The sequence below is a fragment of the Panthera onca genome, chromosome D2 (assembly GCF_046562875.1).
Source record: "Panthera onca isolate mPanOnc1 chromosome D2, mPanOnc1 haplotype 2, whole genome shotgun sequence".
NCBI classification, from domain to species: domain Eukaryota; kingdom Metazoa; phylum Chordata; class Mammalia; order Carnivora; family Felidae; genus Panthera; species Panthera onca.
The window spans coordinates 19,613,047-19,636,184 of NC_138349.1; the positions used below are offsets into that span (position 1 = coordinate 19,613,047).

The 23,138-nt window shown below is 36.3% G+C and overlaps 1 protein-coding gene across 3 annotated transcripts in view; it reads right to left on the bottom strand.

Moving 5' to 3' along the window:
• Positions 1–23,138, bottom strand: part of SHOC2 (SHOC2 leucine rich repeat scaffold protein) — a 108,006-nt gene that overhangs the window by 82,240 nt on the left and 2,628 nt on the right. The window contains exon 2 of one of the 3 annotated variants that reach the window (XM_078434828.2): positions 13,216–13,308. The exons of the other annotated variants lie outside the window; for them this stretch is intronic. The gene's annotated coding sequence lies outside the window, so the exon portion shown is untranslated. The remainder of the gene's footprint in view (positions 1–13,215; positions 13,309–23,138) is intronic. 3 annotated transcript variants of the gene reach the window in all.

Genomic DNA, 23,138 nt, shown 5'->3' on the forward strand with positions numbered 1-23,138 from the left:
GGTCCAGTTTTCCATTAATAGAACATATAAATAAATGTTTCCATAACTGACCACTAGGAAGTGATTATGCAGATCAATTTAGAAAAGAACCTGACTCATGCATCCTTGACCTAGGCACCAATTATTAAAAACTAGCACTAATTAGTCCTTAGTAATAATACTAACAGTACATGCTTACTTTAAAACTATTTTTTTCCCTTAACTAAAAGAAAGAATAATTCAGATATGTGAAGGGAGACCTAGATGTCCAGAGACTTACTTGGGAAGTTCTATCTATATTAAATTTTACTCACCTTATAATCTAACCCAAATTCTCATGTTAAATGGATGTATCTCTTTACTAATCTCAATCTTAAAAGGAATGTGATTAAAAGTAATATATTGAAAAGAAAATGTAGTCAAAAAAAAGACCAAAAGATCTGGAGCTGTAAGGTTTGGTCTCCAAAACCCTTGATTAATTACAGTGTGACCTGAGCATGGCTACGTTTAAAGGCCTCATCTGAAAAATGAGTTTAGGGGGCTACATGATCTCACAGGTACCTTAAGGCTCTAAAACTCCTACTGCTAAGTCAGCAGGAAGTAGTTCCAAGGACCAATACTGGGTGTTTGACACATAGTAGTACTCAAGAAGTACTTTCAGACTGGAAGACCAATTCTAACATAATGTCCAGGTCAAAAAACAAACCCTGAAGATTACTGTAAAGGTACTGCTGTAATTGTGTTGAGTAGATTTACAAGGTGAGACAGTACTTACAATTTATCCCTATTAAAAAGTTCATTAGGTCCCCATGACTACAGGTAATAATCATCATGCAAACAGACGTTTTGGAATACCCTAACAACGTATTTATATTCTTAGTATTTCTCAAAATGTATTTCTACAACATTTACTTCCATGGTCAAACAGGCTTATAGTTAGGATAAGATGTGTTTCAAACATAATTATACTGTTGTCCTTACAGCAGAAATGATCTGTTTTTGATATGAAAATGTACTCTGTGGGGGCACCTAGGTGGCTCAGTTGGTTGGGGGTCTGGCTTCAGCTCAGGTCATGATCTCGCAATTTGTGAGTTCAAGCCCCATGTTGGGCTCCGTGCTAACAGCTCAGAGCCTGGAGCCTGCTTCAGATTGTGTCTCCCTTCTCTTTCTGCCCCTCCCCTGCTCATGCTGTCTCTCACTCAAAAATGAATTAAAAAAAAAAAAAAAAAGTACCCTGTGATAGAGAATATACAAGATTTCCCAATACATTTGGATCAAAAAACCATTTCTAAGGAATATCTATAACATCTCATAGTGTTTCAAGTGCTCAAACGACAAATATTTAGTAAACCTAGATCAGCATTAAAACACTGATAAATTTTTAATAATTTTGTAAAATTCTAAGATTTAAAAAACACCAGAGTAACTGGAATAACAAAGACTAAACCCTGAAATCTCCAATAATCAGGCATTAAAATTTTCTATAAGGCTATTAGAATGTATTTGTATTTGAAGCTAAGAAAGTAATACATTCCAACATACAGAAGGAATGGAATGAAAACAAAAATACCTAGTTTCTCCAAGCAGTCATCCTGCTCTTGCTAATGGATAGGTAAAACAGAACAAGGTCAAATGAATACAAGATTATGTTCAAATCAGAGACTAGAAGAAAGCTTGCCCACCAGCTATAAAGATTTTTCAACCACATTTCTTTTAATAGAGTCATTAAGTGAAGAAAATAAATTCACATTTCTCTTGAAAAACAAGATGCCAGGGCACCTGGGTAGCTCAGTCAGTTAAGCATTTGACTCTTGATTTCAGTTCAGGTCGTGATCTCACATTTCCTGAGTTCAAGCCCCACATCGGGCTCTGCACACACAACGTGGAGCTGCTTGGGATTCTCATTCTCTCTCTCCACCCCCCACTCTGCTCCTCTCCCACCCCCCTCTCTTTCAAAATTTAAAAATTTTAAATCTAAAAAAATTTTTTGAAAAGAAAAACAAGATGCCATTCAGAATACTAGATTAGTGGTAGTAGCTAAAGCATGAAAGTTCAATTTCTAGAGGTGCCTGGCTGTCTCAGTTGGTAGAGCATGAGACTCTTGATTCCAGGTCTGTGAGTTCAAGCCTCACATTGGGCATAGAGATTACTTAAAAATAAAAATAAAACCACAAATAAATAAACAGAATTCTTTGAGAACCGAGGCAAAATCATTACTACCCAAAAATGGAGGGAAGGAGGGACTCAATGCTAAAAAAAAGTAGAGCAATACCTATTAAGAACTCCAAGGGTTTAAAAAAGGTATGACTCAAGAATTTATATCCAGTCTAAGAATACAGTTTAGTATAAATGGCAACAGTTAAACAATAATGAATATGAAAGAACTCAAGGAATACTGTTCTTATGAACTGCTTTTGAAGAAAACACTAGTTGACAAAGTTCAACTATCCAAAGAATAAAAATAAAAATTATGAAAAAAGGGCAAGTTTTGAGCATAAAGTCCATTTAATTATTGGCCTGAAAAAAAAAAAAAAAAAAAAAGATAAAAAGATTTATAGCTATAGAATATAATGTAAATGTTACAATCCTCAAGAATGGAGAGGAAATAGGACTGAGATATGCTTATACCTTTATACAGCACTGCTTTACACCTTTGAGTATACTTCAATTGCTATACCTCGATTTATTTCTTAAAAGATGAGGAAATAAGCATAATGCTGTAATAAATACAGATGAGCTAAATAGATTCATTAAAAGAAAGTCTCAGATAGATCATAAAACATAATTGTATGAATAAATGATCCACACTCCCCCTGCCCCAATGTGAAAGGACAAAAATGAAATACAAGCAGACTATGTTCAAAATGAAACAGGCATTCTAAAGATATAGGCACAAAGATATTCACTACAGCATTATTTGTAACAGCAACATACCGAAACAATCTATATATCCAACAACACACGTCCAACGGGAGTTTATCTCCATTATGGTTAGATAAACTATTGTTTATTCAATGAAATACTATATATTTACTAAAAAGTATGCTGTACCAACCATGTATGTTTCTCACTTGTTTCAAGTCAGACAGTAAAGCATACTAGCTAATGCTAAAGGCTCTGCAGCCAGACTCTTGGGAGTTCCACAACTTCCAACTCCCCAACTTACTAGCATGTTAAGGTTTCTGTGCCTCAGTTTCCTTCTCTGTATGAAGGGGATAATAATACTACCTGCCTCTCAAGGCTGTGATGAAGATTAACAATGAATATCCAAACGCTTGATAGAACAGGGCCTACAACATATAAAACACTGTGGAAGTTTTAGATTCATTATAGTTAAGTGAGGAAAACTCAGCTTTAAAACAACATCATGTTACCATTTATGAAAAAATATATACATATATATGTATAAAATATCTGTGGAAGAACACACAAAACTGGTAGTGGTTTCCCAGGAAAGGAAAATACGCAGAAGAGACTGCTGCAGAGTGAGAGCAAGATTTGCTTTACATTTCTGTATCTTTTAGATTTTGTACCATAAGCATGTATTGGTTAGCTAAAAATTACTACTTAAATTTAAAAACCTTAAAGAATTGGGGCGCCTGGGTGGCTCACTCGGTTAAGCATCTGACTTCGGCTCAGGTCATGATCTTGCAGTTTGTGAGTTCGGGCCCCGCGTCAGGCTCTGTGCTGAAAGCTCAGAGCCTGGAGCCCACTTTGAATTCTGTGTCTCCCTCTCTCTCTGCCCCTCCCCCACTCACATGCGCGCGCGCGCGCGCTCTCTCTCTCTCTCTCTCTCTCTCTCTCTCTCTCTCTCTTAAAAATCAACATAAAAAAAAAAAAAACCCTTAAAGAATTTAAGTTGACTGAACACAGTGCTACTTTTCTGGTTAGTTCTCTGACTTCCATGCCTAAGGTATATTTACTCAGATCACAGGTCACAAAAAACACTCTCAGAGACAAATGTATTTTCTCCACCAAAGCATCTACAGGAGTTCAGATATTTAATGTTACCACATAAAATACAAAAGAGGGCTCCTGGGTGGCTCAGTGGGTTGAGCTTCGAACTCTCAGGTCATGATCCCAGGCTCATAGGATTGAGCCCTACCTACATCGGGCTCCACACAGAGCGTAGACCCTGCTTAAGATTTCACTTTCTCCAGCAACCCCCACCCCCTCTCCTGCTCGTGCTCTCTCTCAAAAAAAAAAAAAAAAAAAAAAAAAAAAAAAAATTAAAATTAGGGATGCCTGGGTGGCTCAGTTAAGTGTCCAACTCTTGATTTCGGGTCGGATCTCATGGTTTGTGAGTTTGAGCCTCACATCACTCTCTCTCAAAAATACACATTAAAAAAAGATTAAAATAACTAAAAAATAAAAAGAAACTTATCTTTGGAGACAACACTTCAAAGACATATACAAAAAAAATGTTCACAGCAATGTGCATATAGCAAAGCATTGGAAACACAGGCATCAGTAGTCTCCATAAATTATATTGCCACACAATGGAATATAATATAGATACCTGAAATGATAGCATATGCATAATACAAATTTATGTATGAAATTATAATTTTTTGCATTAGGCAGTAAGTTATGGACTCTTTCCACACAAGAATACAAATATACTTCATTTCTTTTCATTGCTATGACTTGTGGTATAACTATAATATAATCATTCTCCTATCGACTGACATTTAGGTTGTTTCTATTTGCCTTTTTTCATTTACATTTTTTTTCATTAAAAAAATATATATGGGGTCCCTGCATGGCTTGGTTGATTAAGCGTGCAACTTTGGCTCAGGTCATGATCTCATGGTTTGTAAGTTAGAACCCAGCATTGGGTTCTCTGCTGTCAGTGCATAGCCTGCTTTGAATCCCGTCTCCCTCTCTCTGCCCCTCCCCTGCTCGCGCTATCTCAAAGATATAATAAACATCAAAATATATATAAATATATATATTTGGGGGGGCAGTAAATAGTGCTTTTTGAGCATAAATATTCACAAACAGGACCTACTATTTCTGCAAGGCAGATTCCTGAAAGCAGAACTGTTTGGTCAAAACTAATACGCATTTTATTTTTTATTTTTATTTTTTTAACATATGAAATTTATTGTCAAATTGGTTTCCATACAATACCCAGTGCTCATCTCAAAAGATGCCCTCTTCAATACCCATCACCTACTCTCCCCTCCCTCCCACCCCCCCACCAACCCTCAGTTTGTTCTCAATTTTTAAGTGTCTCTTATGCTTTGGCTCTCTCCCACTCTAACCTTTTTTTTTTCCTTCCCCTCCCCCATGGGTTTCTGTTAAGTTTCTCAGGATCCACATAAGAGGGAAAACATATGGTATCTGTCTTTCTCTGTGTGGCTTATTTCACATAGCATCACACTCTCCAGTTCCATCCACGTTGCTACAAAAGGCCATATTTCATTCTTTCTCATTGCCACGTAGTACTCCATTGTGTATATAAACCACAATTTCTTTATCCATTCATCAGTTGATGGACATTTAGGCTCTTTCCACAATTTGGCTATTGTTGAGAGTGCTGCTATAAACATTGGGGTGCAAGTGCCCCTATGCATCAGTACTCCTGTATCCCTTGGGTAAATTCCTAGCAGTGCTATTGCTGGGTCATAGGGTAGGTCTATTTTTAATTTTTTGAGGAACCTCCACACTGTTTTCCAGAGTGGCTGCACCAGTTTGCATTCCCACCAACAGTGCAAGAGGGTTCCCGTTTCTCCACATCCTCGCCAGAATCTATAGTCTCCTGATTTGTTCATTTTGGCCACTCTGACTGGCATGAGGTGATATCTGAGAGTGGTTTTGATTTGTATTTCCCTGATGAGGAACGATGTTGAGCGTCTTTTCATGTGCCTGTTGGCCATCTGGATGTCTTCTTTAGAGAAGTGTCTATTCATGTTTTCTGCCCATTTCTTCATTGGATTATTTGTTTTTTGGGTGTGGAGTTTGGTAAGCTCTTTATAGATTTTGGATACTAGCCCTTTGTCCAATGTCATTTGCAAATATCTTTTCCCATTCCGTTGGTTGCCTTTTAGTTTTGTTGATTGTTTCCTTTGCAATGCAGAAGCTTTTTATCTTCATGAGGTCCCAATAGTTCATTTTTGCTTTTAATTCCCTTGCCTTTGGGGATGTGTCAAGTAAGAAATTGCTGCGGCTGAGGTCAGAGAGGTCTTTTCCTGCTTTCTCCTCTAGGGTTTTGATGGTTTCCTGTCTCACGTTCAGGTCCTTTATCCATTTTGAGTTTATTTTTGTGAATGGTGTAAGAAAGTGGTCTTGTTTCATTCTTCTGCATGTTGCTGTCCAGTTCTCCCAGCACCATTTGTTAAAGAGACTGTCTTTTATCCATTGGATATTCTTTCCTGCTTTGTCAAAGATTAGTTGGCCATACTTTTGTGGGTCTAGTTCTGGGGTTTCTATTCTATTCCATTGGTCTATGTGTCTGTTTTTTGTGCCAATACCATGCTGTCTTGATGATTACAGCTTTGTAGTAGAGGCTAAAGTCTGGGATTGTGATGCCTCCTGCTTTGGTCTTCTTCAAAATTACTTTGGCTATTCGGGGCTTTTTGTGGTTCCATATGAATTTTAGGATTGCTTGTTCTAGCTTCGAGAAGAATGGTGGTGCAATTTTGATTGGGATTGCATTGAATGTGTAGATAGCTTTGGGTAGTATTGATATTTTAACAATATTTATTCTTCCAACCCATGAGCACGGAATGTTTTTCCATTTCTTTGTATCTTCTTCAATTTCCTTCATAAGCTTTCTATAATTTTCAGCATACAGATCTTTTACATCTTTGGTTAGATTTATTCCCAGGTATTTTATGCTTCTTGGTGCAATTGTGAATGGGATCAGTTTCTTTATTTGTCTTTCTGTTGCTTCATTATTAGTGTATAAGAATGCAACTGATTAAAAAAAAACAAAAAAAGAATGCAACTGATTTCTGTACATTGATTTTGTATCCTGCAACTTTGCTGAATTCATGTATCAGTTCTAGCAGACTTTTGGTGGAGTCTATCAGATTTTCCATGTATAATATCATGTCATCTGCAAAAAGTGAAAGCCTGACTTCATCTCTGCCAATTTTGATGCCTTTGATTTCCTTTTGTTGTCTGATTGCTGATGCTAGCACTTCCAACACTATGTTAAACAACAGCGGTGAGAGTGGACATCCCTGTCGTGTTCCTGATCTCAGGGGAAAAGCTCTCAGTTTTTCCCCATTGAAGATGATATTAGCTGTGGGCTTTTCATAAATGGCTTTTATGATGTTTAAGTATGTTCCTTCTACCCCGACTTTCTCGAGGGTTTTTATTAAGAAAGGATGCTGAATTTTGTCAAATGCTTTTTCTGCATCGATTGGCAGGATCATATGGTTATCTTTTCTTTTATTAATGTGATGTATCACGTTGATTGATTTGCGAATGTTGAACCAGCCCTGCAGCCCAGGAATGAATCCCACTTGATCATGGTGAATAATTCTTTTTATAAGCTGTTGAATTCGATTTGCTAGTATCTTATTGAGAATTTTTGCATCAGGGATATTAACCTGTAGTTCTCTTTTTTTACTGGGTCTCTGTCTGGTTTAGGAATCAAAGTAATACTGGCTTCATAGAATGAGAGTCTGGAAGTTTTCCTTCCCTTTCTATTTTTTGGAATAGCTTGAGAAGGATAGGTATTATCTCTGCTTTAAATGTCTGGCAGAATTCCCCAGGGAAGCCATCTGGTCCTGGACTCTTATTTGTTTGGAGATTTTTGATGACTGATTCAATTTCTTCGCTGGTTATGGGTCTGTTCAAGCTTTCTATTTCCTCCAGTTTGAGTTTTGAAGCGTGTGGGTGTTTAGGAATTTGTCCATTTCTTCCAGGTTGTCCAATTTGTTGGCATATAATTTTTCATAGTATTCCCTAATAATTGCTTGTATTTCTGAGGGATTGGTTGTAATAATTCCATTTTCATTCATGATTTTATCTATTTGGGTCATCTCCCTTTTCTTTTTGAGAAGCCTGGCTACAGGTTTATCAATTTTGTTTATTTTTTCAAAAAACCAACTCTTGGTTTCATTGATCTGCTCTACAGTTTTTTTAGATTCTATATTGTTTATTTCTGCTCTGATCTTTATTATTTCTCTTCTTCTGCTGGGTTTGGGGTGTCTTTGCTGCTCTGCTTCTATTTCCTTTAGGTGTGCTGTTAGATTTTGTATTTGGGATTTTTCTTGTTTCTTGAGATAGGCCTGGATTGCAATGTATTTTCCTCTCAGGACTGCCTTCGCTGCATCCCAAAGCGTTTGGATTGTTGTATTTTCATTTTCATTTGTTTCCATATATTTTTTAATTTCTTCTCTAATTGCCTGGTTGACCCATTCATTCTTTAGTAGGGTATTCTTTAACCTCCATGCTTTTGGAGGTTTTCCAGACTTTTTCCTGTGGTTGACTTCAAGCTTCATAGCATTGTGGTCTGAAAGTATGCATGGTATGATCTCAATTCTTGTATACTTATGAAGGGCTGTTTTGTGACCCAGTATGTGATCTATCTTGGAGAATGTTCCATGTGCACTTGAGAAGAAAGTATATTCTGTTGCTTTGGGATGCAGAGTTCTAAATGTATCTGTCAAGTCCATCTGATCCAATGTATCATTCAGGGCCCTTGTTTCTTGATTGACCATGTGTCTAGATGATCTATCCATTGTTGTAAGTGGGGTATTAAAGTCCCCTGCAATTACCACATTCTTGTCAATAAGGTTGCTTATGTTTGTAATTGTTTCATATATTTGGGGGCTCCTGTATTCGGCACATAGACATTTATAATTGTTAGTTCTTCTTGATGGATAGACCTTGTAATTATTATACAATGCCCTTCTTCATCTCTTGTTACAGCCTTTAATTTAAAGTCTAGTTTGTCTGATATAAGTATGGCTACTCCAGCTTTCTTTTGACTTCCAGTAGCATGATAAATAGTTCTCCATCCCCTCACTTTCAATCTGAAAGTGTCTTCAGATCTAAAATGAGTCTCTTGTAGACAGCAAATAGATGGGTCTTGTTTTTTTTTATCCATTCTGATACCCTATGTCTTTTGGTTGGCGCATTTAGTCCATTTACATTCAGTGTTATTATAGAAAGATATGGGTTTAGAGTCATTGTGATGTCTGTATGTTTTATGCTTGTAGTGATGTCTCTGGTACTTTGTCTCACAGAATCCCCCTTAGGATCTCTTGTAGTGCTGATTTAGTGGTGATGAATTCCTTCAGTTTTTGTTTGGGAAGACCTTGATCTTTCCTTCTATTCTAAATGACAGATTTGCTGGATAGAGGATTCTCGGCTACATATTTTTTTCTGTTCATCACATTGAAGATTTCCTGCCATTCCTTTCTGGCCTGCCAAGTTTCAGTAGAGAGATCCGTCACTAGTCTTATCGGTCTCCCTTTATATGTTAGAGCATGTTTATCCCTAGCTGCTTTCAGAATTTTCTCTTTATCCTTGTATTTTGCCAGTTTCACTACGATATGTCCTGCAGAAGATCGATTCAAGTTACATCTGAAGGGAGTTCTCTGTGTCTCTTGGATTTCAGTGCCTTTTTCCTTCCCCAGATCAGGGAAGTTCTCAGCTATTATTTCTTCAAGTACACCTTCAGCACCTTTCCCTCTCTCTTCCTCCTCTGGAATACCAATTATGGTTAGATTATTTCTCTTTAGTGCATCACTTAGTTCTCTAATTTTCCCCTCATACTCCTGGATTTTTTTTATCTCTTTTTCTCACCTTCTTCTTTTTCCATAATTTTATCTTCTAGCTCACCTATTCTCTCCTCTGCCTCTTCAGTCCGAGCTGTGGTCGTCTCCATTTTATTTTGCAGCTCATTAATAGCATTTTTTAGCTCTTCCTGGCTGTTCCTTAGTCCCTTGATCTCTGTAGCAATAGATTCTCTGCTGTCCTTTATACTGTTTTCAAGCCCAGTGATTAATTTTATGACTATTATTCTAAACTCACTTTCTGTTATATTGTTTAAATCGTTTTTGATCAGTTCGTTAGCTGTTGTTATTTCCTGGACGTTTTTCTGAGGGGAATTCTTCTGTTTCGTCATTTTGGATAGTCCTTGGAGTGGTGCAGGACTGCGGGGCACTTCCCCTGTGCTGTCTTGAATAACCTGCACTGGTGGGCGGGCTGGTCAGACCTGATGTCTGCCCCCAGCCCACCGCTGGGGCCACAGTCAGACTGGTGTGTGCCTTCTCTTCCCCTCTCCTAGGGGCGGGATTCACTATGGGGTGGCGTGGCCCGTCTGGGCTACTTGCCCACTGCCAGGCTTGTGGTGCTGGGGATCTGGTGTATTAGCTGGGGTGGATCGGCAAGGTGCACAGGGGCAGGAGGGGCAGGCTCAGCTCGCTTTTCCTTTGGAGATCCACTTCAGGAGGGGCCCTGCGGCATGGGGATGGAGTCAGACCCGCCGGAGGGATGGATCCGAAGAAGCACAGCATTTTGGTGTTTGCGTGGTGCAAGCAAGTTCCCTGACAGGAATTGGTTCGCTTTGGGATTTTGGCTGGGGGATGGGCGAGGGAGATGGCGCTGGCGAGCGCCTTTGTTCCCCGCCAAGCTGCGCTCTGTTATCTGGGGCTCAACAACTCTCCCTCCCGTTGTCCTCCAGCCTTCCCGCTCTCCGAGCAGAGCTGTTAACTTATAACCTTCCAGATGTTAAGTCCTGCTTGCTGTCCCAACACACTCCGTCCGGCCCCTCCGCTCTTGCAAGCCAGACTCGGGGCCTCTGCTTGGCTGGCGGGCTGCCCCTCTGCCCTGGCTCCCTCCCTCCAGTCCGTGCAGCGCACACCGCCTCACCCTTCCTACCCTCTTCCGTGGGCCTCTCGTCTATGCTTGGCTCTGGAGAATCCATTCTGCTAGTCTTCTGGCGGTTTTCTGGGTTATTTAGGCAGGTGTGGGTGGAATCTAAGTGATCCGTAGGACGCAGTGAGCCCAGAGTCCTCCTACATCGTCATTTTCCCCCTCTTGTCCCTAATAAGTATTTTAAATATTTATAGGTAGTTCCAATCGGTCTCTTTCAAAGAGACTACATCAATTTATACTCTCCCAATCTTACCAATTATTAATCACTTTCATTTCTATCAATCTGATATATGAAAAACGATATATTTTAATCTACAGTTCCTTGATTAGTGAGGGCAAACAAACTTTTCCATTCTTCCACTATTTGTGGTTTAACAAAATATAGACCATGGCTACATTATGTTTAACACACATTACAGTTTTAAATTTTTTTTATTTGCCACTATTTTATAATTGGGAGATCCACTACAATCCAGACCTCTACTTCTCATTTAAAAAATAAAAAAAAATTGCCACCACTGGGTCAAAAATCAACTAGTGTTGAGTAGAAGCTATGCCCTCCAAGTACTCTCCAACCCAACCACCTCACATATTCTCCCTACTGTGTTCCCTCATTTATGTTACCTGCCTGGTTTCCTGCAGGAATTTAAGTTTAGGACCCAATCTCTATGCAGTTATTTGGTTATATAGTAGTTATCAGGATTCTTTGTATGAAGGATATTAATACCTTTTTTTTACATATTTATGTCATAACTATTTCCTCTCTGTGGATGGCCTTTAACTTAATCACAGCATTCATAAATATATATAAAATCCTAAAAGTCTACAACACCCATCAAATGACAACAATATTTATCCTTGGGGGTTAGGATGGTTTTCAATCTCTGTATTATTTTTTAAATGCATAAAATAAGCATTGATTCCTCTTATAATCAGGGAAGGAAAAAAAAACTATTTTCCTTTTTTTTCTTAATGTTTATTCATTTTTGAGAGAGAGTGAATGCAGGGGAGGGGGCAGAGAGATAAGGAGACAGAGAATTCCAAGCAGGTTCTGCACTGTCAGCACAGAGCCTGATGCAGGGCTTGAACCCATGAACCATGAGATCATGACTTGAGCTGAAGTCAGAAGCTTACCTGACTGAGCCACGCAGGCACCCCCCCAAAAAGCTATTTTCATTTTGAAACAGAAAAATTCTAACAGTGATAGTTTGGTTATGTTGACTTTAAACTGACAAAGGATAAAGCTAATTAAAAAATTACTTATTAAAAAAGACAATGTATAATACAAAAGGAGCTCACCATAATAATCAAAGCTCATAAATCTTAATCCAAGATAACCCACCTATGAAGAACTAATATATCCAGCACTTCAGATTTGAATTATAATTACAATTTGTTTTTACAAAAGCTAGTTAAAAGACCATGGACTGATCTGATTCACACTGAAATTATAAACAAAGTTTTTGGATACCTGGTGCTTCAGAAAAAGTTTTTTTCCTCCAACTATAAATACAAAAACTTTATTTTCATTCAGACATTTAATACATACTAAGTATCATGCACTGTGCAAGATGCTAAGTATGCAACAAGGTGGCATGGTACTTGCCTGTAAGCTTACAAACCAGTGGAAAAGGCAAGAACATAGTGTGGTAAGAGGTGCTGAAGCACAAAGAGAAAGCACTTAAAAACCAGTGTTGGAGCTTAGAGAAATAAGGAAAGGCTTTTTTTTTTTTTTTTTTTTTAAATTCATTTCTTTTGAGAGAGAGCACAAACGAGTAGGGGCAGAGAGAAAGGGAGAAAGACAATCCCAAGCAGGATCCATCCTGTCAGTGCAGAGCTCAAAGAGAGGGGCTCAAACTCACAAACCCACAAATGTAATATCATGACGTGAGTCGAAACCTAGTACATGTCCGACTGAGCCACCCAGTCGCCCATAAGGAAAAGCTTCTTAAACAGATAACATCTAAGGAGAAACCAACTGAGAAGGGTGGAAGGGGACCAGGAATCTTGCAGTCACCCTGACTCCTCTCAGCTCAACTCTCACATCCCAACAATCACCAACTCCTATCTATCCATTGTAAAATGTCTGACTCTTCAACTTCTCTTCATTCTCACTGCCACTACCCTGCTCCAGGGCATACTAAATTCTCTCCTCTAACATCTCTGTAACTGATCTCACCACATCCACACCACCCCCATCCTGCTCCTAACCAAATCACTACACTGTAATTACAGTGATCTTTCAAATACTCAAATCTAATCAGGTTACTGTCCAACTTAAAACACTTGGGGAATAGTGGATGACCCCCACAAACCTAACCTTCAGGATAAAATCCAAAATTCTTACCAAGCCTTTCAAGACCTGGCCCCTGCTACAACTCCAGTATTTCCCACCTTGCATTCAGGTCACATGAACTTCTTTCAGATCCCATATCAGGTCCTGCTACCTCCTGTCCCCAGGACTTGTACGCAAGCGATTCTTTCCTCCTGTCAGAAACACAGGTTTACAGTTCACTGAGCTAAGTCTCCTGTAGTCTACAGATTTCAGCTCAGAGGTCAGGGAAGACTTCTGTGATCACTCAAAAGCCTTTCTGAATAGACCGCCCTCCAAGCTCCCACTTAAACTTCCCATCAGGACATTTATCACACTTTATAAGTGCCAGGTTAGTTGTCTTGACTCTCTCATTTAAAGTGGGAAAATAGGGATACCTTTGCCTTTTTCACAGTCATATCCTAGTACAGTACTTAGAAACCATACTTACCATACATAGCAGTTATATTTACTGAAATAATTATAAATATTTGTTAACTTAGCTTTATCTCCCCTAGTAGACAGTAGGCACCTTACACAAAGAAGCAATTTTTACTCAACAAAGCAATAACCTCAAAGATACCATGAACTTTTTATTAAGTACACAGTAAGTGCTCAGTGAACACTTGTTGAATAAAGACAGTCAACCAATAAGGACAAAAACCTTGTCCCATGAATAGTTTCCCTATACTTTACTTAAAATTAACTCTAAGTCACTCAGATTTTGATATGAATACCTAAAAATGACAAGATTTCAATTGTATTTTCCCTTGTTTATAAAGATCTGAAATGTTCTTTATTCTTTTAAGTAGTTTAAAGGACAAAAATAAAACGTTTCCCCCTCCGAATCACATAAACCTATATGTTGTTTGTAGTTCAAAAGTGTAAAAAAGGAATCTTGAAAACTAGAAGACCCAAAACTGAAAAAGCACCCAAAATTAACATGCTCAAAGGAATGTTACTGTTCAGACAGAAATGGAAAAAATACATTAAATTAAGTAGCATGAATGAACCAGAGGTAAAGTTAGTTTTCATGGAGGCTAATAAGTCTGTGACAAAATACAACACTCTAGCCCATGCTAATTAGAATTATGTCAAGACTACAGAACTTCTAGCACCTTCAAATTCATTCATTCAACTCTTTTTCCTTTTGCTGAGGAGACAAGATGAAAACTGTTTGGACTGGCAGGGAGAGATAGGGCTAATTTAGATAAATACATGAGAGTTTTTAGGAAAATCTGCATTTTTTTTTTCTTTTGGAAAAGCCTAAGATTATGAAATTCTGATTCTGTGCAGTTTTAAGCAAAGAACTGAAAATTCCTATTTATCCAACCCACAACATAAGCCATAATTGGAATTACAGCTCTCTGGGACAACACTTCGACTCACCATATAGAAAAACTGCAGGATCCTCCAACAAAGCCTCAAAATAAAAGGCAAGGGTGGGGCAGGAGGGATTTAAATGTCTCAATGGAACTAAGATATAATGGTAAACATCAAATATCTTGATCATTCTCTGAAAATTCTTATGCCACCCAAACAACTCTCCCCAAAAGACTGACCTGTCAATGTTTGCTTAAACTGCTTTTTCTACCAAGAAACTCAAAACATGTCACACAAAACCTAAGTATTCCCAAAATATATGTTACTTTTCATTTACTATGCACCAACAGACAATAAAGAAAAAGACGATTACCTAATTATCAGTGTAAAACAAAAAAAGAAAAAATGTAATTGCTATCTTAGTTTATATGCACTAAGATGAATATTATATTCAATAAAGTATTTTCAACTTAAAAAACAAATGCTTTTCAGCACTTGTAAGCTAAAATTAAGTTACCTATATCTAAATGCTTCATTTTTGTATGTATAAACCCACGTATTCCTTCACTAGGTGTTATCTGATTATAAATCCTTTCTATTACTCATTCTATAAATTATTCACCAGAAACAGTCAGAAAACATGTAAACAAATATAATGTTATACACAGCAACATGAGAAGCTATGTGGCCTCAAGGTAGGTATCTTACATTTAAGAATCAGTATTTGTCAAGTTGCCATTATTAGGGATGCCTGGCTGGCTTAGTTGGTAGGGCATTCGACTCCATCTCAGGGTCAATGAGTTTGTCAAGCCCCACACTGGGTGTGGAACCTACTTAAAAAAAATATGTATGATAGGGGCACCTAGGTGCCTCAGTCACTTAAGCATCCAACTTCTGCTTAGTTCATGATCTCACAGTTTGTGTGTGAGTATGGGTCCACACCGAGCTCTCTGTCAGACCAGAGCCTGCTTCGGATACTGTCTCCCCCTCTCTCTTCCCCTACCCCACTCTTTCATGCGCGCTCTCTCAAAAACTAAACAAACATTTAAAAAATAAATAAATAACATTATAAAGCAAATATCCTTTCTCACATTTATACAGTCCATTTTTGAGACTAGATGAAGACCAGATGCTCAACTAACCATTTTATTTATCTACCTGTCCTGGTAGTTAAAATAGGATTTACAGAATGCATTTTGGGCTTTAAAAATATAATCTCATTATCTCTGTATTATATTTGTCAAAAATATCCCAAAACAAAAAGATTTGTCAAACAAGATCAAAAGAAATATACTGAGCAGCCAAGTCCAGTTTAACTTAAGGTTAATAAATAATTTCTCCCATCAGAACCATCCAAAATATTCAAAGGCAGCCCTTGCTTACATTTTTGAATATACATAAAAGGACATTATTTTTGTAAGTTAACACATTAAACCCAACCAATTCCCAGCTGGTGTGTACTATCTACCATCCTGTGACTATAATCCCAAAATTATTCTCACGTAGTTCACACAAGTTTCGACATTGAAAATTCTTACACCACAAAGATGTAAATCATTTAGTAACTTGCAGGTAGCGATAGGATATTTAAATCATGCCAGAAAGAAAAAACATTTGGCAATAGTTAATTTTAATTACCCTTGAAAGCAATGCAATTATCAAATTGTTAATTATAAAAACTGGACAATGGTATAATCAGGAAAGAGAGAAGCTAATTAACAAATTATTTTTTGCACATGAATCTACCTACCATTTGTGGATTATCAATTTTCAAAGAATCTGAACATAATAAAGTATAGCAAAACTTCAATTTTATTATTTTCAACTTTCTTTGATGAAACAGAAATCTTCAAGATCTTGCCACAGGATCATGATTATCAATTATTACACACACACACACACACACACACACACAAATACACACACGCGCGAGAATGTCAGATAAAATGGAGTTTCAGTAGAGAGAAGCGAGAATAAGTTCATTATATTTTTGTATATAATTAGTTATGCATTAAGGCATTACTGACAGAGCTAACTGCAAGAATTAATAGGTGACTTTAAAAGAAACTTATTCTTTCCTTTTCTGTATCATAAAAACCTTTAAAACTGAAACATTTTAACTCTAATATACATCTGCATATTACAATTCCTGCTGATCAACTCAGTCCCTTTAACAAAATAAGATGGCAAAGAAATGTTTTACCAAACGCCTTTACGACCATACTTTCCTGGACAGTGAATAAGAACTAGTAGATTTCATTCTTTACAGGCAGGTGCTAATCAGTTTCAGTGTCTGGTTCTCACAGGCTGACATAATGCCGCAATGTTTCCGTTGCACAACATTCTGGGGGAAATGTTTAGGATTATTTCCACTGAAATTTTTAAGCCCTGTACACAAGCATCATGGAAATGTTTAAATCAGAGCTATCAAACCTAAATAAAAATTTTAATTCAACTTTTTTGTTTTAAAAATAGTGACCCCATTTTTTAAAAAGTCATCTTTCTCAAGCCTGAAAACAATTCTTGCTTTTCCTGCCTTTTTTGCTGCGTAAAACATCACCACCTGATGTATGTCATTCAATCACTAATTAGCACTATATTTGATCATCATTAGCTCCTTAGTACTCAACAAAAAAACCTGACAGCCTCACATGTTTTGGAGACTTGAATACAATTTGTTCTTGTCCCAAATACTCATGTTCTGTGTGTACTACTATAAGCCATTATATAACAGGGGGTGGGGAAAATTAAAAAATACTGCAGCACTACAAGCCATTTAGCATGCTGAGTTCTCACAGTTGCTTAGTGGGTGTTCTGAAACTAGGCCATATTTCTAGTATTAAGAATTTCAAATCACTACTTCCAGATACAGAAATAAATGTCTTCAAGATTAAATCATAAACCTTACTATTTTCAGCTGCCTAGTATATAAGTATCCTATTTCTATGAGTTTAAAATGGTAATTAACACATGGTAGATAAACCAACATTTGTTTTAGTAACAAGAAATAACTAGCTTTTCTACCTATCCTTATAAAGTCCTAGAATGCAACAGATTACAATATTAAGATAAAGTGCAGTATATCTGAACAAGAACTAAAGCCCTTAGGTGAAATTTTGAATACTTTATCCCAGAAGATATATAAAATAAAACTGAATTAAATACAATCTATTTCAGGTCACCCAATCTGTTAGATTCCACATACTTCTAGCAAAGAAATAATTATAACCCTCAACCTAATTTTTCCAGTCCAGGTTACCAAGAAACACAATACATACATACATACATACATACATACATACATACATACATAGAGCTTACTCTCTTTAACAAAAGTTGCAGAAATATTTATGTCATTTTGTCACATCATTGCAACAGGTAGGTTTTTATTCAAAACTAACAAAAACATGTTACCCAATTTTACATATTTCATAGCTAAGCTAACAAAGAAACATGATCAGTATAAAAACTACATCTACAAATTGTAAGGCAATAATACTATACTGCAGTGATTCAGTATTTTCAGATAATTATTTGTTTCAACTTATTATTCAGTACTTATGGTGCCTACTATGTTTTCCCCTCATTAAGCAAATATTTCCAACAAAAGCTTGACACTGAAATTTTTAATTACATCATTTTAGATATAAAACTTTTCCCAAATACAACACATGGTCCTGTGTAATTTTTTTTTTTTTCATTTTGAGAGAGAGAGAGAGAGAGAGAGAGCGCGCGCACAAGCAAGGGAGGGACAGAGAAAGAGGGAGAGAGAATGGCTCCACACTGTCAATGAAGAGCCCAACTTGGCGCTTGAACCCACAAACCACGAGATTACGACCTGAGCCAAAATCAAGACTCAGATGCTTAACTGACTGAGCCACCCAGGCGACCCTGTCCTGTGTTTTAACAAAATTTACTAACAGCAATTAATTTCTTCTTCTATCAGCATTACTGCTATACTGTTCCACATATAAAACAAATGGGGTCTTGAAAGATCTAAATATGTTTATCACAAGATGAAGTTGCCTTAAACTGTTATATAAAAAAAAATGTCTTGTATCTGATTTTTAAGTGTTTTCCCCTCTGCTCTTATTTTCAACTCTTATGGCCTCTAGGAGATATCCCAGTCCTATTTACATTTGGCTACTAAACTTTCTTAATTGTATATTGAGTAAAAAAGCCTTCAATTAAGGCCTGAGGAAATCTAAGAGCAGAAAATATGTTAAAGAACAGAAGACTATGACATCTCTTTGTCCTTTTTAGTGGTCTGTTTTGGGGCTCAATACTTAGTTTCAGTAATTTTTTTTTTATTAGGAGCCTACAAAGTTATACACTGTACATATACTACAGAAATGGTAGTAAAGAAGCCAGACATACCTGATGCTATCATGAAACTTACAGTCTGCAAAAAAGACAGATATTACACACATCATCACAAAAATGTTAAAAGAAAAAAAGAGGCAGTGCAGGTGTTAAGGGACCCTAGAACAGCAGAACCTAAGGATCAAAGAAGACCTCCCAAACGACATGATATTGAGGCCAGAAGGGGGATTAGGTTCACCAGGTAAAGAATGTTTGGGGTTGTATCCAAGGAGATGATACCAGAAAGTTTTAGTTTCCCAATAAATAACCTTGAGATAAATGTGGGGATATAAAATTTATAATGTAATTACTAAAATGTGAAAATTTTACAAAGGAATTTCTCAAGTTTGAATAATGAAAATAACTGGAGGGGTTCCTGGGTGGCTCAGTTGGTTAAGCATCTGACTTTGGCTCAGGTCAAGATCTCAAGGTTCGTGAGTTCAAGTTCCAAATCAGGCTCTGCAGTGACAGCATGGAGCCTGCTTCAGATTCTGTCTCTCTCTCTGCTCCCCATTCCCACAAACTCACGCTCTCTGTCTCTCTCAAAAATAAACAAAACAAAACAAAACAAAAAACACAAGTGGAAGGATCAAAAGCAACAACAAAAAGCAGTATGAGAATGTTTTAAAATGAGAAACTATGGCACTCTGGAGGGAACAGAGTTTGGAATGGCAAAAAAAAAAAAAAAAAAAAAAAAAAAAAGCCCTCAAAGGAGTATTAAATCATACTATAGGAAAAATTATTAATATTCAAGTTCAGAGAATTTTTAATTCAAATAAGCCATACAAAGACTTCTACCACAACATAACTGCTGATTATACAGTCTGACTTACCTAAAGGAAAAAGTGGCACTTTGAAATAAGTATGGAAAAAAATGACTTTTAATGTTTTCAGAAGAGTCAATTTTATTTTTTTAAGTTTATTTATTTTTGTAATCTCTGTACCCATCGTGGGGCTCGAACTCACAACCCTGAGATCAAAACTCATATGCTCTTCCAACTGAGCCAGCCAGGCTCCCCCAGAAGAATAACTTTAAATGCACAATAGAAACTTACCATGAGTTCTGAGAAGGCTCATAAATATTACTCTTAACATGATGCATAAATGCTGAGAAAAGATACTTAAATGTGATTCTGAAACACAACTATTCAAGTTCTAAACCTGGGGGATTATTCCACATCAGGCTGATATGTTCTTCTTGTATTTAATTAAAATATTAATGAAAAGTACTTAGTTAAAAGTTTTAAATAATAATTTGAAGCAGATCCCTAACATTCATGCAGATCCACAGTCCAAGGCCCAAACTAAATTAGGAACACAAGAAATAACAATCTCTAAAAGTACAGGCTTTAATGAATGCCTACTCGATCACCTAAAATACTAGGTCTTACATAGAATCCAAATTGCTATTCACCTGCAATTCTCCAAATGGAGCTTACCATGTCTAACATCTACGCTTTTCTATCCACTACCTATCCTACTTAGCCCTCAAGAGTTAAGTTCAAGTCCTATCTTCCAGCAAGCATTGCTGGTTACACATGCATTCTGTGCCTTAACTCAGCTCAGTTCTCCAGCATATACCGCTATCAAAGCACTTGTCTCATTGTAAAGCAATTAACTACTGACTTGTACAGTTCATACAACAAACTGTGAACTTACTAAAAGCAGGAAACATAGTATATTTAACTATGTATCCTCAGAGTCTGGGACATACATGGCACTCATTAGAAAGTCTGACATTATGAATATTAAGCTCATAGTAAGAAATATTTATAGAACAAAATTTGAAAGTTAAAGACTGTTTACAAAACTGTGAAAGTCCCTGAAAGCAGGAAGGAGTGTTATACAACACAAAACCTGAAACTCAGAAAGTGCAAATTTAACTGACAATATCTAGAATTTGGAGTTAATTTCATCAGTGTCAAAACAGGTAATTTCCACTTTACCTCCAAAATATTTGAAAAACCAAAAGAAAAAAAGATTTATCTTTGTAAGTTGTGAAATTAATTAAAATTGTAGGATTTACAAATAGTATTTGAGGGCAAATAAAGTGCTTAAACTGTGAGCGGTCACCATGCTATAAACATTAGAAGACAGGCCAAAATACTTCATAAAAAGTCTTTCAGGTTCATTTCACATAGGGACCAATTATACTCACTTTTAAGGTCTCCTTTAATGTTTTAACTTCAAGCAGTATGTTCATTCTTTCCGATAAAAGAACCCTTACCTTTTACAGCATGCACTACTTTTTGCAATCAGTTCTGATCTTTAAAGAAGAGGAATGAGATTTATCGTGTGAAATCTAATTAGTTCTTTTAAATCTTGATAATGGAAACTTCATACTTTCGGAGAAAGCACATGTTACCAACATTTCAAAAGCTAAAGAGCTCTTTGTAATTAGAATATTCTTTTCATGTGTTAGAACTTTGATTTGCAGAATTAAAGATCCTGTGCTAAAAAAGTTGGGAACCAGGGGAAAATACCAAAGAATGAAAGTTTGTTTACCTCAAAAATAATGCAATTACATATTTTAGAACATAAATCAGCTTTTCCCACTTATGTGTGTTCCTTTCAACCTGCACTGACTGCAATTACATTTCAGAACACTCTATATAAAGTTCAAGCATTCCATAGGTCACCTTGTGACTTAGAAATTTTTCAGATTTTAAAAGTCCATGTAAACAAGAGAGCTACAAAATTACAAAATTTTAACTGTTATATTATCGGAGAAAAAATGTTCAGAAAGATTTATATGGCATCACTTTGACGTGGTATAACCAGTAAATAAAACAAAATTCAGAAGACAGGGATAGCAATTTTTAATAATTTAGTCTATGAAAGATTTAGCCTTAAATTATAATATGCCAATGCATAATATATAATGCATGAGTCAAACAATAAGCAAAAACAGAAACTAATTTAATATTTGCAGTACTAATTTCTCAAGTACCGTGTGAAAATACTTAATGTATACTTCTGCTACATTACAGCTAATTTCTATCTAATTTATCTACAACAAAATATTTATCAATTCCCTATTAGTCTTATTAGGAAAAGTCAGTGTTTATTCTATATCTAAATTTCCTCTCCTGATACTTTATAAACTAATTCAAGAACACTTCCACCTAGGCCAAAATATAAACCTCAGAACTCACTGAAGGATTTGTAGGTCAACCTGTTTGGTGGTTTTACTGTGTTGTTTTGTTTTGTTTTTTGGCGGGGTGGGGGGGGGGGGGAGGGAGGAATAGCTGGTCTTGTTTTGGTTTTTTTGGTTATAAGCATAGATTTTATGTTTTCATACATGAATAGTACATAAATGATACATGAATATAGTAAACTGAATTCTAAAGATATATTCTTTCAACCTCCAAAAAATATTCATCCTTTTATCTGCAAATACAGGTTCAGGTATATTTTACATCAAAACCATAACAGTTTATTTTTATATTTAAATATCTTACTAGAAAAAAATCTATAAATTGTTTAAAGAACACAAATTTACAGAAATATTAAATTACACAACAAATATTGATAATCCAGCATATTTTCAAAACAAATATGACTGCCTGTATAACAAAGAAATTCAATTTTATTTACCTTTCCCCACATGGGTAAGGCAAGTCAAAAAATGCACCAACAGAGGGGTGCCTGGTTGGCTCAGTCACAAAAGCATGTGATTCCTGATCCTGGGTTTGTGAGTTCAAGCCCCACGTTGGGTGTAACGATTATTAAAAAAATAAACTTAAAAAAATACATATATATATATATATATATATATGTATATATGTATATATACATACACACATATTGTGTATGTGTATATATATATATATATATATATATACATATACATATGTGTATATATACACACTATATATCAGAAGCTATTCAGGAGGCATCTTTGGGAGTATTCCACATAGAATTCCAATTTATATTTCTCTAAACATGGGACAAGCCCTGTCCCAAGTCACTAAAGAAATAGTAAAACTTAAAAGTCATAATTCCAGCAAATATAACACAAGAATGTATAATTTTGGTGTTCCTTTTGAAAAGTGAAATGTTTCAAATTTCTGACACAAAGTTCACAAATTGTATGAGTCTGGCTACAATTATCACAACACAGCTCTAATCAACTTTCTGAATATCATTTTAAAACGTTTAAAAAACCCAGCTGCAAGCTATTAATGTATCTCTTAATATCACTCTTTAATCCGTAACAATTTAAAACAAGAGAAAAACACTTGAAAACTGTATTAACAATGAGAGATCACTAAACAAATGCCAACCTACGATAAATGTAGTTGTTTCTTCAAAAACTAAA